The sequence below is a fragment of the Podarcis pityusensis genome (assembly GCF_964106645.2).
Source record: "Podarcis pityusensis genome assembly, chromosome: 11".
In the NCBI taxonomy this organism is placed as follows: Eukaryota; Metazoa; Chordata; class Lepidosauria; order Squamata; family Lacertidae; genus Podarcis; species Podarcis pityusensis.
This window is the reverse complement of record NC_138036.1, coordinates 33,442,950-33,456,018: the sequence shown is the minus strand read 5'-3', so window position 1 is coordinate 33,456,018 and position 13,069 is coordinate 33,442,950. Positions and strand designations below refer to the sequence as shown.

Here is a 13,069-nt window from a genome sequence, read left to right as displayed (position 1 = left end):
GTGTGTGTGCACTAATAAAAAAATGGGGACATGTACACAAAGGGCTTGCCATATAAACATGGCCATTTACTTAAAAATCAGCTTTGTAGATTTCAGTTCAAGCTTTTCCCAAGTGTGCCGACTTCAACAAGTTGTGACACCAGCATAGGAGTTTGCAATCAGAGCAAGGTTTACTTTTCTATTTGTTGCACTTCTTAACCACCTTTCACAAATGAATCTCCATGTGGTTTACAAACAAGTCAACGAAATACAGATTAAAAATATAACCTATCATTGAAATAGCAATCTAAACTTCAGAACAAGAAAAAGTAGCAGCAAATAGAGATTTAACTATATATAGATACAGCAGCAGACATATTACTCCCCCAGTTGCAGAACCTTGGATAGTGCAATCAGCACTACCGATAGCCTGGTTGAAGAAGTCTGTTTTGACTTGGCACCAGAGGACCATCAATGTAGAGACCAGCTGAGCTTCTAGGGAGATTGAATTTCATTCTGGGGGCACCACTTCTGAAAAGGAGCCCAATCCCATGTTAGTGTACTGTGAACCATTCTCACCAACAGGACAACAAGAAGGGTCTCTTCTGCCCATTTTAGGACCCATGTTACTTGGTAAAGCAAAAGACACGCCAATGGGATAATGAGGTCCCAAGTTGTTGAGTGCTTTGTCAACATTAACATCTTAATTGTGGCCTGGTGACACATAAAATATCCAGTGCAGACCACACAAAATAGGTGTACCATGATTTTTCACAGATAATTCAGACAGCATCCTAGCAGTAACATTCTGCACATACTGAAGTTTCCAGATGGTTTTTAAGACATTACAGTAATTAAGATATTACGATACCATAACATGCAACTAGACTCTCTCTCTCTCTCTCTCTCTCTCTCTCTCTCTCTCTTTCTTGGAATAACTGTAGCTGGTAAACTAGGCAGAGCTGCTCAAAGGCTCTCCTAAGCCACCCAAGCCACTTGGCTTCCACTGACAATGATAGATAAAGGAAGACCACTGGGTTTTGAACCTGCTCCTTAAGGGGGGGTTAGGCCCCATCTAAAACAGGCCACTGACCCCAAAACTTCAAAAACTGTCAGGATTCAGCTTCATCCAGTTCCTTACTATCTCGAAGCACTGCCACAGCCTCATCTGTTTCAGAGGGCCAGGTTGGGTGTTGTCTGCTTACTGGTGACACTATGCCCCAAATAACCTGGTGAAGGTGCCTGATGGCCTCATATGTCTATAGGAACAGCATGGGAGGCAGAATAGTGACATGTCCCCTAGTTGTGTTGCAAAGTCACAATACCCCCCCCCCCCCAATATCAGACTCTGTAAGTGGTGCTGGTGGTGGAGTGGAACCACTGGAAAACCATACCTCAAGCTTCCAACCTGTAGAGCTTCTCCATATCTCCTGTGATACAAGTAATAATTGAGAGGAACCAAAACCATTTCAGTGCCATAATGAGGCCTGCAGCTCAGAGTTTCCCCGCCCAGAATGGCTGGGGAAACTCAGCCAGATGGGCAGGGTATAAATAATAAATTATTATTATTATTACTATTATTATTATTATGCTATGTGGCAAAAATTTGCAAAAAGGAGAGAGAGGAAAGAATCTGTTCTGTCTGCAGCTTTTCCTAAGGTGGGAAGAGAAGAGAAATAGGTGTTGGCCCAAGTGTTGAAGCCATATTGCTACACCAGCATCCTCCTGTTATCCTGTTTGCTTAGTTGCTGTCCTTCCATCCACAGAGAGCTTGGACTGAGGAAGGGAGACCCTCACATGCATTGGAAATTGCTTAACCAACTGATTGTGGGAAAACTTACAATTCCACCAAAGTGCTTAAATCAATAAATCATATGGATTAATCAGTTAAAGCTTGCTGCCCTTGTTTAAATGCCCAGTTTGGGATTATAGTGCAAATGCCACTTAAAGCGAGCCTTTGAGGTCTAATAGAGAGGTGTCTCTGGGGCAGCTTTTTCAGCCCTTCCCCGGAAGTGTCTCTCTGTGTCTCTCAGCAATCCTTCTCCAGTGATGAAACTGGAAAATATAATTTGTCATCCACTGTTGGTAAATTTGGCCTGGAGCTCCTCCAGTCCCATCACTGCTGTTACTAGAGATGAGTAAAGCCTTTGAATTTCGGTGGTGGATTTCACTTTTGAGGAATTATGAATTATTGAGCAGCACTCAATTTTTAATGTTTTGCTCTCAATTTCCTACAAATTATAAAGGGGTAGATTGTATTGTGAACCTAATCATTCCCTTCCTCCTCTTCATTGGCTTAAAATGCAAATGATTAGAAGCACAGTAATCTGAAGAACAGTAATGAGAAATACTAACTCTTGGTGCAGAGGATGAGTAGAAATCTTACAATCAAAATGCATGGAAGAGGGTTGTGTGGATTAAGGAGCTGCCTCACTCATTGTTCTCTCCTGCCTGATGTCAGTGCTGAATGCTACAAAAATCAGCAAGCGCATGGTAGTTTGGTTTGAAATTTAGGACTCATCAGGACACAATGGATCTGGTGTGAACAATAATGGGTCTTGTGGCACCATAAGGACTTTAACATAAAGCTTAAGAAGAACCTGCTGGATCAGGCTAATGACCCATCTAGTCCAGCATCCTGTTCTCACAGTGGCCATTCAGATATCTGTGGGAAACCTGCAAGCAAGATTGAAGCATGAGAGCACTCTCCGCTCCTGCAACTGGTATTCAGAATCATACTGCCTCTGGTTTTTGTGGACTAGAGTTCACTTCCTCAGATCAATCATTTTGTCATATGAAGTAGAAGTCCATTCTTCTATGATAAAGTGGAGCACCATCCATGGAAGCAGGTGCCACAATAAATGCACTAGTCTTTAAGAAGCCGCAAAATCCCTTACGGTTTTGGCTACAATAGGCTACCCTGGCTACCCCCCTCTGGATATCTGGTGTAAGGGATGTTTGCATCTGTGCATTTTTAAAACTCTGATTGTGGATTCTGAAACCTGCTTGACCAAAACTGATGTTCTCCCTGATGACTTCAGCTTTGTAACCCTTCCATTGGTCACATCAATGCAGAAACTCTCATGCCATTGATTTTGGATACAGGCCACATCTGCACTATACAGTGGTACCTTGGGTTAAGAACTTAATTCATTCTGAAGGTCCGTTCTTAACCTGAAACTGTTCTTAACCAGAGGTACCACTTTAGCTAATGGGGCCTCCCGCTGCTGCCGCACTTCCAGAGCTCGATTTCTGTTCTCATCCTGAAGCAAAGTTCTTAACATGAGGTATTATTTCTGCGTTAGCAGAGTCTGTAACCTGAAGCATCTGTAACCTGAAGCTTCTATAACCCGAGGTACCACTGTATATTTAAGTGGTAATGATACAGTCATAGTTTCCCCCAAATAATCTTGAATGTGGCTTTTCATCTCAGTGATCAAATTGGTACACAGAATGAAAGCAACTACTTGAAATATGGGTACCCCCAACAAAAATTTAAAATTAGGCTCTGTAATTCGGAATTTATGTGATTTCATTTGATTTGATTGGTCTGTTAATAAAAATTATTTTAAAAAAAGAAAACAACTACTTATCTGGGTAAAATTCACTATATTTTTTCTTTCCCACTCTTGTGAGAATATGCACAATAGTTTGATCCCAGGGGATTCCCACAAGCATTGGGAAATTTTTAGGCAGTGGATACAGGTTTGCAATGCAATGCAGCCACATCCATTTGTAAGAGTTGGATTTTGCAGCGAAGTAAGCGCAGAATATTTATGGCGTGCAATTTGCGTACAAGAAATGAGCGGGGGGGAAATGTCTCCTGAAACGGTGCAAAAACTGGAACAGAAAAGCTGTAGAAAGAGATAACAGAGGGAAATTAAGTGGATTAAGACTTGTTCCCTGAAATAACTCTGAAGGATTCTGGCTCTTGTCCATGTGGTAAGTTACACATAAAATCAACGCAGCAAAGCTTAGGAAAGTGTTGTAATGCAAAGAAATGTGAAAAACAGAGTGACTCATTTTATCCTTCCTTGATGGTTTGTCTGGGTGAATTATCTTGGAGACTTCAGTTCTTTCATTGATGGAGAAACCACTTCCTGGGTCATCTTGTGGGTTTTTCACACTTTTACTTACCTGTCCATCATTCAGGCACCCATTCTCCCATTTTGGAGGAGAAACATCATGGAGGATCATAGAAAAATGATCTCTTGCTATGAGCATGGCAACAGTGAGAAATCTCCATTCCATATTACTTAACGTTTGTATATCTTTCAGAATAGATCATATCACCTGTTATACATTACTTGAGTGGCCCATATACAACATGCTTTTTGCATGCATTTCAGAGTTAAGTTTCGTTTTTTGAAAAAAAAAAGTCCCTCCCATATTTTACTACAGAACTTTCAGTGATAGTCAATTAAGTTTTCCTCAGAGTAGACCCACTGAAATTGACTAAATTCGTTACATTAGTTTCAAAAGGTCTACTCAAAATAAAACTTAGGCTCCCATGTGCACAATACATTTAAAGCAGTATCATACCAGTTTTACTAACCATGAAGTCTCCTAAAAATTATGGGAATTCTCAGCATCCTTAACAGACAGCAGTTCCCAGGATTCTTTGGGGGAAGTCATAACTGTTTAAAGTGGTATGGTACTGCTTTTAATGTATAGTGTAAATTGAGCTTTCATTGAATGCCACCCTTAACCCTTAATAGTTATGTTTAGTTATGATTTAGCAGTGATTTGCCCCTGAAATTGTGTGATGCTGCGTCTGATCCCTGATGACATTGGCGAGTCATTGCCAGTCGATATCACTGATTTTGAGCTAGAGGGAACAACACACTGACTCAGTATGTAATTTTTCTTCATTTTCTTCGATTCCTTTTCATAGCAACACTTCTGGCAAGCAGTGTCACATTTTCCTTCCTGTTGTCTGCTTGTGCTAAACTATAACATGGACAGTAAGATGTTATTTTTCACTGATTCCATTCATTAAATTTGTCAGAAATGTTAAAGATTTAGGGATCCTGCTTTGGATTATAGAGTTTGAAGAAACTCAGTGCAGTGGACTAGATGATGTACAATTCCATGATTCACCAATGCAAACAGCTGTAGTATGTATGAGAAACCCTTTTCACATGATCATTGGGGTGAGGACACAATAGTGTGACTTTATGTGGAGATAAAGCAATAAGAAAAAACTATTTGGCCTGTGAAATGTATTAACAATTTAGGAAGCAGAAACCTGGTATTAGAGAACTGGTGGCTGAAAGCACCTTAAAGACTGACCATTTTATCACAGCCTTTTTCCTTTCTTTTTTGGAAACTCTTGACTAAAACCTAACGCCAGCCTTTGAATTTTTAAAGGTCCCTCCCATTTCAATTCTGCTTAAGTTGCATTTATGGGCTGGTAGCTGAACATGAATAGGCACAAAAGAGCTAAACACATTTAAATCTACTGATTTCAAAAGGCGCACACCTGTGTGCCTTGTTTAGTTTTTATTGTGGGAAAACATGTATCATGGTCAGGGCCGCCCCTATCATTAGGCAGACTGAGGCTACTGCCTTTGACAGAAGATGATTAGGGGTGAAGAGCAGTGGGGGAGTGTGGTGGGCTGGTTTGTGTGTGCCACGCGGCCAGCTCTGCACCTCCTAAGGAGGGTTGCTGCCTTCAAGTACATTGGAGGATGCTGTCCTGTTGTCAGTGCTGAAGTCAGATTCAGCTGGCAGGCCACTCAGCTTTTTCACATGAAATAGAAAGGGCATCATTTTGTCCCTTCCTTCAGGCAGAAGAATGTCATTGGCCAGTCCTGACCAAACAGCTTTCAGTGGGGGGGGGGAGTCAGGTGGAGAAGCAGAAAGGGTTCCTCTATGTTTAATAGCTGTATAGCATTTTCTGCATGAAAATTCCCCTTCCCCATACCTATTGTTTAATTAGAATTTAAATATTAGAACTATGCAAGGCCCTCAATTCAGTTTGTAGCTTGGATCAGGCCTGGAGCAGAGTGAGGCAGGGCCTTAGCAGTTTGGGTTGGCTTGTGGCTTGAACAGGATTGCTAAATTGGGAATAGTAAAATGGTGTTGCTTTCACAGCCCTAGTATTAATTTGTAAAAGTGATATATGTACAAAGATAATCAGATACCATCATGATAGTTGCATTCTGTAAAGATCACAGAAATCTGTAGATAGATGAGCTTATTTATTACATTTCTTTCCTGCCTTTCCTCCAAGAAACTGAAGGAAACATGTGTGGATCCCTCCTCTCAATTTTATCATCACAACAACCTTGTGAGGAAAAACTCCAGAACTGGGGTTCCTTTAACAGTACAGTATGGTTTATATTTTTTAAAGAACAGTATAGAACCAGATCAGATTTTCATTAAATGATAGCAGTTAAACTACTTGGGATCCTGCTGAAAGGATGGAAATTGAGTTCACTTGCAAATCTGGAAGTTGCAGAGTGTATAAAATTTGATTTTTAAAAATATATCTTGATGGGAGGTGTGTGTGTGTGTGTTTTTTAAAGTCATCCTATTCAACTGTAAATTGTATCATGCATCTATAAGTAAAATTAAAGATAGAGATAAACATATTAGAGGCATCACAGCAGAATTACTAAACAATATTAAAATGGATGCACAGTGGTGAAGCAACACTAGCACAGAGTTCAAATTGAAAATGATTGGTGATCCAATCTAGAGGCATGGATAAGGAGAAGTTCATATTGGGGCATGCAGGTTGACTCATGCACAGTGACACAATTCAGTGCCAGTCACAAAGTGACACATTTGACATTTTGAAAATCTGAAATATATAATTTTTCAGCTATGCCAGGATGAAACAGAAGTCTCTCTCTCTCTCTTTTTGTGTGTGTGTGTGTGTGTGTGTGTGTAAGACCCTATTCCTTGATGGACTCGTAGTGTAATCTACTAAATGCTTGTTTTGAAAGGAAATATCTTAATGGTTGTGCCAGGAGTCCAACCAGAGGGACATGTAATCCATAATATGCTGGTGTTGGCAACAATGCTCTCAGATACAGATATTCTAGTCTGTGTAACTAATGAGAGAGACTGACATTTACTAAATATTTTGAAAATGGTTTGCCCATTTGTTTCTTCTCTATGTGTCCAGATGGCTCTTGAGATATCATTGCCAAACTCGGCACAAGGGTTCTGGAGGGAACTGGGGCTCAACACATCTGGAAGCCACCATGCTGGGCTATCCCTGATGTGGGTTTTACATGTGTTGGGGTGCAAAAGCAAAGGAGGAGCCTTGGGCTTTCAAATCCTCCTCCACCATGCCTAGAATTTTGAACATGAACTGGAGCATACAGGCATAAATATGTGTGAGGAGGATAGGCTCCGGTGCACATTCAAGACCTACAACTCAGTGGTAGAGCAGATGTGCAAGTCCCCAGATTCAGTTGCTGCCATTTCTAATTAAAAAGATCTCAAAAGTAGGGCTAGAGAGTTGCTTCTACTCACACCATTGGTCTGACTCAGTATAAGGCAACCTCCCATCTTCAAGAAGATCTACGCACAGTGAGGATAGGTGCTAAACCCCAAGAATCACTCCCTTACCCTGCCAATTGTATCATGCCAGGGCTGTGTGTGAGTTGGACCATGGCAGGAGTGGGATAATAGGGCATTTGAATAATACCAGTAGAAGCCTTGAGGAATTCAAGTGTATAGTCAGTAGTGGAAATGGAAGAAGGAGGCTGTAAGGCATACGGCAGATCCATTCCTCGATCTAGACCAGGATTTCAGAATTATTAGGTCCTAGTCAATGATCACTCCTGGACTTACAGGGAATTCTGGAAGGAAGAACACTGGTCTGTATGTAACTATGAGCAAGGAAATAAAATAGACCTCTTCATTAACAAACATAGCCTCAGTCCAGGTTCTTGATTCTAAGAGCCCCAGGCCTCTGAACTCAACAAAGGTTGCTCATGATTTTTAAATGAATGTCCAATGACTGATTTTCAACAAGTCACTTCATATTTATGATGGCTTCAAAATGAATTATATTCAAGGAACTCTGCATGATAATATATGCCAACATTTCGCTGCAATTCAGGCAAGCATATGCTTGTCCACAAGTACCGGATTTTTGCAGAATTTCTTTTTCTGAATGCTAAGAATTATGCTCACAGCTTGAAATACTGGAGGTGGTTATCCAAACACTGTGAGAACATCCATGCTATGTTTCTACAGAATTCAGAATTTGGTTATAGCATACTGGCTTATTGAGGCACATTATTATTATTATTATTATTATTATTATTATTATTAATTGCATATGCATTCCCACACACACCCTGGTCTTTTAATCCTGTGCCCTTGAACATCCTGGCACAGAAGAGTTTGTGAAACAGAAGGGAAAACCTAGGGGAAATATATTTAATGCACCTTATTTACCTAAAACAACAAGAACAGAGTTCACAACTGTATAAAGAGTAAACACTAAGAAAGGAGTGGGGAACCTTTGTCCTTCCAGATGTTGCAGAAGACCTATCAGCTCTAGGAAGCATGACCAATGGCCAGGGATAAGAGGAGCTGTAATTCAACCATATCTGGAAGACCAAAAGTTCCCCACACCAAGACTTCCTGTAAGTCCTTTAAGTTAGGACTTAATAATATTATAATGATATTTTTATCCTCTATAGCAGGGTTTCCCCACACTTGGGTCTTCAGCTGTTTTTGGACTACAGTTCCCATCATCCCCAGCTAGCAGGAACAGTGGTCAGGCATGATGGGAACTGTAGTCCAAAAACAGCAGGAGACCCAAGTTTGGGAAATGCTGCTCTACAGCATAAGGTAAAGGGACCCCCTGACCATTAGGTCCAGTCGTGGCCGACTCTGGGGTTGCGCCGCTCATCTCGCTTTATTGGTCATGTGGCCAGCATGATTAAGCCGCTTCTGGCGAACCAGAGCAGCACATGGAAACGCCGTTTACCTTCCCGCTGGAGCGGTACCTATTTATCTACTTGCACTTTGACGTGCTTTCGAACTGCTAGGTTGGCAGGAGCTGGGACTGAGCAACAGGAGCTCACCCCGTCGCGGGGATTCGAACCGCTGACCTTCTGATCGGTAAGCCCTAGGCTCTGTGGTTTAACCCACAGCACCACCCGTGTCCCGCTCTACAGCATAGGTGAGGTATAATCTTACCCACCTCTATTACAGGAGGTGAGGTCAACAGCCCAACCTCCAGATCTGAGAGCTTCATGTGAGTCAGAAGACATAATCAGATCAATGAGAGAACAACTGTGGGCTTAGTCAAACACTGGGAAGCTGCCTTTCCAAAGCACTTGGAACCATCTGGGACCAGGTTCACATACAATCATCCATATTTCACTACTGCCAAGCCATGAATGTCTTCTTCCCAAGTCCTGAAGTGTTGTGCATGTTTGTGCACACTAGAAGCTCTGGATAACCTGGTTCTATCAGCTAATATCAAGAAGGGAATTGCAATATTTGCTAAAAGAATGCTTGTGATGAAGTGGAATTCTGCTAACTCCACTTTCATACAAAGAATAATTGAAAGAGCTCCAGTCTCAGCCACTGCATTTGTGAAAGAAATGACCCTGTTTAACATAAAGGCCTTGAAAAACTACAAGGACGTCTCTTCTCATATGAAAAGGATGTACCCTGTTGAGATTTCAAATACATCTGCCCCATGACCCTTTATTCTTTTTTCCTTTCTACCATGTTGTGTTATTTCTTTAGGTTGCGTTCCAAACCCTGTTAACTCAGAAGTACATCCTGTTGACTTTAATGGAGTTTACCACCAGGAAAGAAGGGTTAGGCCCACAGTCTTAGTCATTCTAACAAATGTCCTCTGCTCCTAATTCAGCTCTAGTCACACACAACAAATCACCTGCAACTAGTGGGTTGCCATCCATGCCAAACGACAAATCTAGCAAATTCTTTGGGGCACGAATGATCATCATGCTGTGACTATAGATGCCAAATCAGATGCATGTAGATGTCTCGAGGTCAGCTACTTATTTTGTTTGTTTTACATTTTATAATGAATGACAAATGAGTGCTGAATTTGTCATGCAAGGTGCTTGCTTGGTATTGTGCCACCGTTTTTGTGGCTTATTGACCTTCCGTTTGGAAACTGGGACATGTTAATATTAACACATACTTATTTTAAGAATATAACTGGTGAAAAAAAGTAAGGTGTAAACTTTAAAAATATATAGGAATATGTTTATTTTTAAATTGTTTAGTTCCACTGAGTTCAAATGGACTCAATCAGCTTATATCCAGACCCACTGCTTAATTGGGCTGCAGATCAGGATTTTAAATCCATATTCATTTTAATGAAGTGAATAGCTGTAAGGTTTCCACCTGACTTTTCATTTTAAAGAAAAAGCATATGCCTAAATCCATATACTGGAGTGAAATCAGAGAAACCATCTCTCAATTTTGATTTACTCTATACTATTAAACCAACCTTAAAAGTTCTTCCTTTAATGCAAGCATTCTACAGGATTATATTTATCCTGAATGTTAGGCATTCAGGTGACTATTTCTTTACCCCTCTGTAAACCCTTCAATTTTAATAAGATTACTCCAGTGTAAATGAGCTGCAGAATGAGTTGTAGAATGCTGCTTATGTTAGCTTGTGAAGGATTTTTTTAAAAAAATAAATAAATACTAATAATAAATTACATTAAAAACACACCTGGGGGTGTTTCTATTCTATGTCAAATCAGGAAAACAAATTAAACTAAATATAAGTATGTTTCCTTATATATTATGCATCTTCAGCTCACTTCCTATTTCTGTCTATGTCACCGCTTTATGAAAATATGTATGTATGAAATTATACTTTATATATGTTCATGCACTATATAAATACACATTACACATAAATGATTTATTATAGAAATATCAGTGTTGCTAGATTACACAGCATACTAGATGAGCTGTCATTAGCATAGAAAGGATACATAGCTTCTCAACAAAAGAAAAGAATGAGTCTGCCAGAGAGTTGCAGTGGTTTAGGCGTTTGTATGTGTATGTGTGTCTCCCCCCCCCCCTCCTGCATCCATCCCTGCCAATCTTTGCGCTGCCAGTAGGGAAAACCATATCCATGGCAACCAACTGTACCATTCCTACGCACATCAATGACGCCTCCAATCTAAACTGTCAAATATTCTATGCACATCATGTAAAATAGGTCTCTTTTCCTTATACCTCTGTGCCTTCAGTTTCCGTGGCTACATGTTTATGCAAATGAGAATTGTCCTTTTTCTCTCAGGTTGATTGAACGCTGAATTTGTTTTGCACCTTGGCAATGCACAGCCATGCGGCCTTGGCACCTGCTCTGCCGCGTAATTGTAAAGACTATATTAGCACGATAACTGTCCCAAAATTAGCCCGATTACACCATCTCTCCGGATTGTGCAAGGGAAAGAAATCTGAATGGGCAATAAAGACATTAAACTAGGGCCAAGAGATGGGAGTTGTGGTTAATTGGCTCTCCAGCGTCTGTAATTTCCAGAACTGAAAACCTACTATTTGATCTGGTCTCTGCGGTGTGTGTGTGTGTGTGTGTGTGTGTGTGTGTTTAAGTAAGAAGGGGAGGGGGGATCCCTTAAATTCTCAATGACAAATGTGACCATTAGGAATTCTTTCTTTTTTACGCTGGAAAGTCGGGGGGGGGGGGGGGGAGTTACAAATCCCAAATGTGTGCCAAGTCTGCACTATCATATACAATTTCATTAATTCAGCAGTCACTCCCAATTCTTTCTCTGTTCCATCCTTCAACCCTGCCCAACATACATACATGTGTGTGTGTGCACGTGCACATACACACAGAACACACGCTTGTAAACACACATAGAAAATCTCTGTTTCCTAGATAGGCTGGAGATTGGAGAGACAAACAATAAAAGATTACAACAGGGAAAGCTGGGAGAATGTTTAGTATGTGTAGGCTCACCCTATGCAATGCACTCTCTCACACACCCACACCCTTTGATTTTACAAGGTAGTCCACCATATGAGAATATGCTTTTTATGATGCTCTCATGTGCAATTGGAGAGCAGCTGTGTTTCTCTCTTAGGAATTCATAGTATACCACTTTCCTGAGAACAAAACACATTGCCTTCTGCTTTTACATGCGCAGGATCACCTGCTCCAAAGGTGTAGCCTTCGCTGCTTTATGTGGCATCCAGAGGTGTACTATAAAATACTCAGATTAGCAGGTTGTCTATGACCGAATGCTAAACACCAAGGCCCATAAGGAAAATGGTGCTACATCTCTGTGTAGATGCCTCAGAGGCTAAATCCTAGAGAGGAAGTATAGCGCCTGAGAGTCAAACATAATAAATAGATTTCATACCAGAGCCATCAATATACCAGAAGCTAATGTAAAGAAAATGTGTGTTTGGTTTCTTTTACGCCATACTACCTATGACCAGAGTTTTATTAAAGTTAGAGGGCGGGAGGAGGTCAAGTACAATGTATATTTTCTATTACAGAGAAAAATCCAATCATTAGTGACTTCAGATTCAACCCACTTTTCCAAAATTTTGCTTTCTAACAGCGTTAAAGGAAAAGGCCACCCCACCCCGCAAATTCTTCACACTAAATGAAATGAATTAAGCTACTTCACAATACAGTGTCACATATTTGTCTGTCTGTCTGTCTGTCTATCATCTATCTATCTATCTATCATCTATCTATCTATCTATCATCTATCTATCTATCATCTATCTATCTATCTATCTATCTATCATCTATCTATCTAGCTAGCTATCTAGCTATCATCATCATCTATCATCTATCTATCATCTATCTATAAAACTTCTAATGGGTTGACATGACCAATGTAGCCATTTTTGATAGTCCTAAGTAATCCTACAAGCCAAACACATGTGCATACATAAGCCATTTTTACTCCCAGAATAAACTGTTGGGTGCACATTCCACTGACAAGATCATTTTTCTGCATATCAAATAATCTGCTATTGAGTCTGCAGTAAAAACAAAAAGTTCCTTGTTTTAATACAAATTTCTGGATTTTTTGTCTAGTGTGCCTTGATGAGCTGGTGCTTCAGACTTTGCTAT

The 13,069-nt window shown here is 40.4% G+C and overlaps 2 long non-coding RNA genes across 2 annotated transcripts in view; both read right to left on the bottom strand.

The window, feature by feature from the left end:
- LOC308458446 overlaps nt 1–13,069 on the bottom strand; it is a 138,277-nt gene that overhangs the window by 81,952 nt on the left and 43,256 nt on the right. The window lies entirely within an intron of this gene.
- The window catches only part of LOC308458545, a 52,380-nt gene continuing 40,896 nt past the window's right edge, over nt 1,586–13,069 (bottom strand). Inside the window, exons 2-3 of the long non-coding RNA XR_013977542.1 lie at nt 2,335–2,449; nt 1,586–1,633 (exon numbers count right to left, since the gene is read on the bottom strand). This is a non-coding gene — a long non-coding RNA (uncharacterized lncRNA). The remainder of the gene's footprint in view (nt 1,634–2,334; nt 2,450–13,069) is intronic.